The following is a 5,683-nucleotide window of genomic DNA, read 5'->3' on the forward strand; positions in this document are numbered from 1 at the left end:
AGAAAGAAGGTGCAAGAAAAGTGTTTGAGTCAGCCGTCATCCTGTGGCATGAGAACCTTTGTCAAATCCTATTCCCCCAGGGAGGTAGATATCTATTCTTAATGAAGCCTGCCCTCCCTCCCTCCCTCCCTCCTCCCTCCCTCCCTCCCTCCCTCCCTCCCTCCCTCCCTCCCTCCCTCCCTCCCTCTAGTCCTGGAATGTTCCTCTCCTGATAGCTATGGTGAGGCACCTAGAAAAGGAATCTCTTACTTACCTTTCCTATAGACAAGAGCTCTTAATCCACACGGATGTGGAGCTATGTAGTACGGGCTAGCCCTAAATTCATAATCTTCCTTCCTCAGTCTCCCCAGTGCTGGGAGCAGAGGTAGAAGCCGTTATGCCTGACTTTAGGAAAAGAATCTGTAATGCTCAGACACCAAACCAAAGCAAACAGCAACAAGCCTAAAACATTCTGAGGGAGTTAGTTGTTCTTGAAGAAGTTGCTTCTGGAATCATGAGTGGGTGCTGGGAAATGGGTGGATTGGGCATTCCCCTCCATGTGCTTGCTCGATACGGAGGGGAGGGAGCTGCAGGGCTTCATGTGAGGACAAAGTGTGCAGCTCATCCTTCCTGTTGACTGTTGTGCGTGCACCACACAGGCTCTGAATTTGGGATTACAGGACCAGCAAATTAAGAAAAACAGGACCAACAAACTGATCAAGACACTTGGCTTGAGTAGAGAAGGAAGTCATCAGATGGCTGGAGACAACTTCGGCAGTCTCCCCCCACTCCCAGAAAGCCTCACTGTGGCCTTCTTTTGTTTTCCTGAAGTCAAAGGTGTCTAAGATATTTCCTCAGCACCTGCTGATTGGCTATTCTCTCTGAGCTGAAACACCAGACTCCTGGCAAGAGGGAGGCTCCTAAATAAAGCCTCCAAGATGCTCGAAGCTCCTGTGGTGAGTCATAGGGTTCCAGCCATGGTTACAGAAGCAGAAACAATTATCAGGGAGGAGGAGGCTCTCTGAGGTATTGAGATGCCTGTCAGAGATAGGCTTTTCTGTGATGTTGCTGCCTTCCAGTCACCCACACTCCTGTAATAACCCTAAGAAACCCACTGGCTCACTAAGCTAGAACCAAGCAAATTCTTTCTTTGGTCTCTTGTAAGTGCCTGGTCTATGGTGAATAGACATTTTCTCACATCCCACCAAGAAACACCCTAGAACAGCTCCTCCAAAGCCTCAGACCCAGCATGGGGACCCACCCTTGATGAGGCATAAATAAATATCATCTTTGGTCTCCAACTGGATGAATGAATGACAGGAATTAACACACTATTGTCAGAGTATGAAATTTAAACTAACAGATTTACAATTAACACCAAATCCAAAGGAAGAACTAGAGTATGACTAACATATCGCATTCTTATGAGCCTTTTGTTTTTCTCACTAAAATGCAGCTCCCCAGGCCCCATGTCCGAGCAGTCAGATGTCCTTTTCACCAGCCCGTGAGTTGACTATACCTGTCAAACTACCCAAGAGCAGAGGGCAGGAGCCCAGCCAGGGCATTCTGCTGTTTAGCCTGCATTTTTTCCACATCAAAGGCGATGATTCTGCATTTGATGTCCAATTGATAAGAGTTCTGGTGGCCCCATCTCACCAGTGGCACAGAGGGACAGGGATCTCCAATGGAAGAGGGAAAGAACAAAACTTGAGGGGTACCTGCTGCTCCCACCTTGGGTGGCTCACGATAGCCTGTCCAGTTTCTTCACTCAATGTCCCTTGGTCTCTAAGAAGCCAGTATAGTCATCTGGGTCCCTGATCCATGGTTTCTCCTTGGTTGTAAACTCCAAACCAGCTTGAGCTTATGGTGAATGCATCTGGGCATCCTTGATTCTGGAGGGTCCAGAACTTCCTCTGCCCAATCATCTGCAGCTAGGATCAGGTTCAGACAATGTATGCCAGGCACAGCTTGCGAAAGACCAGAATGACATGTTAGTGTGTGTGAGCAGGTGGCCCAGACCTTGTGGCACAATCATGTTATCATCTCCCTCTGTCTATGCTGACAGCCTTGGCAGTCCTGACAGACAGATGTTGGGGAGCCATGACTTCAAACAGTTCCCAGTCGAAAGAAGACTGTGGAGAACATTGCAACTACCGGAAAACTGGCTGGGAAAGGAAAAGTTCTCTCCAGACCATTTAAAACAACTGAGTGTTATTTCCTGACCTGGACAACAGTCAGAAGAACGGACCTGTGCCTTCTATTTTCAACCTACAGTCCTTTTCTTCACTAGGAGGACATTTGGAACTGTGCATCTCCCTGCTGCTATAAAACAGAAACACATGATCCAGAAAAGCAAAGCAACTGTCAGTCAAAGCCCTGGAAGCCCACAATGGAGCATGGTAGGCAGGTAAGCCTGAAACCAGGGCGCATCTGCCCAGGTAAGGAAACTGCTTTCCTTCTGCATGCATCAGCCTCTGTCTCACTTATGATAACCCCGGGTGATTGGCTTGCTAAGATAAGGGCGGTTTGGGCTGACCTGTAGCTCAATGATAAGAGCACTTGCTTAGCATGCATGAGGACCTAGTTCCTATCTCCATCAAATTAAAAAAAATAAACAAATAGAAGAAGAGGTTATTTGGGATGAGCTTTGGAGGCTGCTGGCTCTGATGGGTTGGTCGAATTGCTGTGGAATGTGGAGAGAGGAATTGTGGTGAGGACTGTGTGATGGGGTTGTGTGGTGGGGCTGTGTGATGGGGTTGTGTGGTGGGGTTGTGTGGTGAGACTGTGTGGTGGGGTTGTGTGGTGAGGACTGTGTGATGGGGTTGTGTGATGGGGTTGTGTGGTGAGACTGTGTGATGGGGTTGTGTGGTGGGGCTGTGTGATGGGGCTGTGTGGTGGGGTTGTGTGGTGGGGCTGTGTGGTGGGGCTGTGTGGTGGGGTTGTGTGGTGAGGACTGTGTGGTGAGGACTGTGTGGTGAGACTGTGTGGTGGGGTTGTGTGGTGGGGTTGTGTGGTGGGGATTGTGTGATGGGGTTGTGTGGTGGGGCTGTGTGGTGGGGTTGTGTGATGGGGTTGTGTGGTGGGGTTGTGTGGTGAGACTGTGTGGTGGGGCTGTGTGGTGGGGCTGTGTGGTGGGGCTGTGTGGTGGGGCTGTGTGGTGGGGCTGTGTGGTGGGGTTGTGTGGTGAGACTGTGTGGTGGGGCTGTGTGGTGGGGCTGTGTGGTGAGACTGTGTGGTGGGGTTGTGTGGTGGGGCTGTGTGGTGGGGCTGTGTGGTGGGGCTGTGTGGTGGGGTTGTGTGGTGGGGTTGTGTGGTGAGGACTGTGTGGTGGGGTTGTGTGGTGGGGTTGTGTGATGGGGTTGTGTGATGGGGTTGTGTGGTGGGGCTGTGTGGTGAGGACTGTGTGGTGAGACTGTGTGGTGAGGACTGTGTGGTGAGACTGTGTGGTGAGGACTGTGTGGTGGGGCTGTGTGGTGGGGCTGTGTGGTGGGGCTGTGTGGTGGGGTTGTGTGATGGGGTTGTGTGGTGGGGTTGTGTGGTGGGGTTGTGTGGTGAGACTGTGTGGTGAGGACTGTGTGATGGGGTTGTGTGGTGGGGCTGTGTGGTGGGGTTGTGTGGTGGGGCTGTGTGGTGGGGTTGTGTGATGGGGTTGTGTGGTGGGGTTGTGTGGTGAGACTGTGTGGTGGGGCTGTGTGGTGGCACTGTGTGGTGGGGCTGTGTGGTGGGGTTGTGTGGTGGGGTTGTGTGGTGAGACTGTGTGGTGGGGTTGTGTGGTGAGACTGTGTGGTGGGGTTGTGTGGTGAGACTGTGTGGTGGGGCTGTGTGGTGGGACTGTGTGGTGAGGCTGTGTGGTGGGGCTGTGTAATGGGGTTGTGTAATGGGGTTGTGTGGTGGGGTTGTGTGATGGGGTTGTGTGGTGGGGTTGTGTGGTGGGGTTGTGTGGTGAGACTGTGTGGTGGGGCTGTGTGGTGGGGCTGTGTGGTGGGGCTGTGTGGTGGGGCTGTGTAATGGGGTTGTGTAATGGGGTTGTGTGGTGGGGTTGTGTGATGGGGTTGTGTGGTGGGGTTGTGTGGTGAGACTGTGTGGTGGGGCTGTGTGGTGGGGCTGTGTGATGGGGTTGTGCGGTGGGACTGGGTGGTTGGTACAGTTACTCAGCTCATGGTTGGAAAGACAGGTGATAGGAAGAGACTGTAGCCCCTATTCTTTTCAGTGGCACCCTGAGAACTCTAACTTCTTGCCCATTTCTCACAGAGCAAGCTATGGGCAAAGTCTTTTTAACATGTAGACTTCTGGGAGACATTCCAGGTCCAGATTATGGCACCCTCTATTTTAGAAAGGGTCACCTGTAATCAGCTGGACATCATAGCCTCTGCCATGTAGCCATGGACTCTTTCTATGCAAGCCTACTGAGCAACAAGGATGGCTAGTGACATCACAGAACAGGCTGCCCATCCCCCACCCAGTCTCATGGCTCCTCCCATGGGGTTCTTTTTGATGAGCATAAACATGCCTCCAAATGTCTCAAGATATCCGAGAGATACCCCCATACTTTCCTATATGTACATCTGTCACTGTAACCCCTTGTCACTAATCTTCAAGCCCTATTGCATTCATACAGATGCAGCTGGCCTTGTTAGGCTTTGTCTGTCTGCTTTGGAGTCATGGTTCTAGCAGGAAGACAACTGCCTGAAGGGTAAAGTTCTGTCCTGAAAGATGCAGGTTAGGGCTGGGATAGGTTACTGGCTGCCCAGATGGTTGGAATCAGTTCTTACTTCCCGTGACATCAACATGGCCACCATAGTCTGGGAACAAGAGGAGGTGGCCTGATGAATAGCGCTCGTTGCTGTAATGCCTCATAAATAAGAGACTGTGTTTTCCTTTCCCCTCTTAGTTCCCTTCTGAAATCTTCCAGCAGGAGGCTCTGGGATCTTACTAAGCTGGAAGCTGAGATTCTTGGGGACTTTGCAAGCCACCGAGTCAACACAAATAAAACCATTCATTACTCCACTGCCTGGGAAACTGGATCTTTTATTAAAGAAAATGGTGGGGTTTTTTTTGTTTTGATTTTTGTTTTACTAAATAGTGGGACCAGGGGCATAATGTGTGGAACCCAGGGCCCTCTTTTGGAAGGCTTCTGTGAAGTCTATGTCCCCACATAAAAGTTAATAGCAAACCAGCATCCAACAAATGGCCTTTGAAGACTCTCAGTCTTCAGGAATGAAAGTCCAGATTTCCATCAGGAAAATGCCCAACAAGAGCAAAGGGAACACATGGGCCGGTCATACAGTAGGGGACTGAGGAATGATTGCCAGGATCCAAAGAGCTGTAGAGGAGGCACATTTTCTTCCTTCCTCTGTGTATGCACACACGCATGTATCTACAAACTGACGACTCCATATCTGTGTGCTAAAAACTCAAGCATACATAGACCAAATATACTGGAGAATAACTATCTCCATGATCAGACATTTTCTTGAGTGGCTAGTTTCTGAACCCTACACGTGTAACAATGACAGCTAGCATTACTCAGTATTGGGCCTTCTATGGCTAATGGTTTAAAGTCTGTAGGAGATGTGCGAGGGCTCCATGCAGACACTGCCACTTTATAGAAGGGCTTTGAACATCTGTGGCCGGTGATATGGGTGTGTGTGTGTGCTGGGACCAGTCTTTCTGACTCGGGGACCATTGTACATTGTGCACCCTG

The 5,683-nt window shown here is 50.6% G+C and overlaps 1 long non-coding RNA gene across 1 annotated transcript; it reads left to right on the plus strand.

Moving 5' to 3' along the window:
• Positions 1-1,750: 1,750 nt before the first annotated feature.
• LOC121135478 lies at positions 1,751-4,986 on the plus strand. Its single transcript, XR_005872582.1, has 2 exons — positions 1,751-2,386; positions 4,871-4,986. It is a non-coding gene; the product is annotated as an uncharacterized LOC121135478 (long non-coding RNA).
• Positions 4,987-5,683: the final 697 nt, after the last annotated feature.

Source organism: Mesocricetus auratus, unplaced genomic scaffold (assembly GCF_017639785.1).
Source record: "Mesocricetus auratus isolate SY011 unplaced genomic scaffold, BCM_Maur_2.0 Super-Scaffold_4256, whole genome shotgun sequence".
Classification (NCBI taxonomy): Eukaryota; Metazoa; Chordata; class Mammalia; order Rodentia; family Cricetidae; genus Mesocricetus; species Mesocricetus auratus.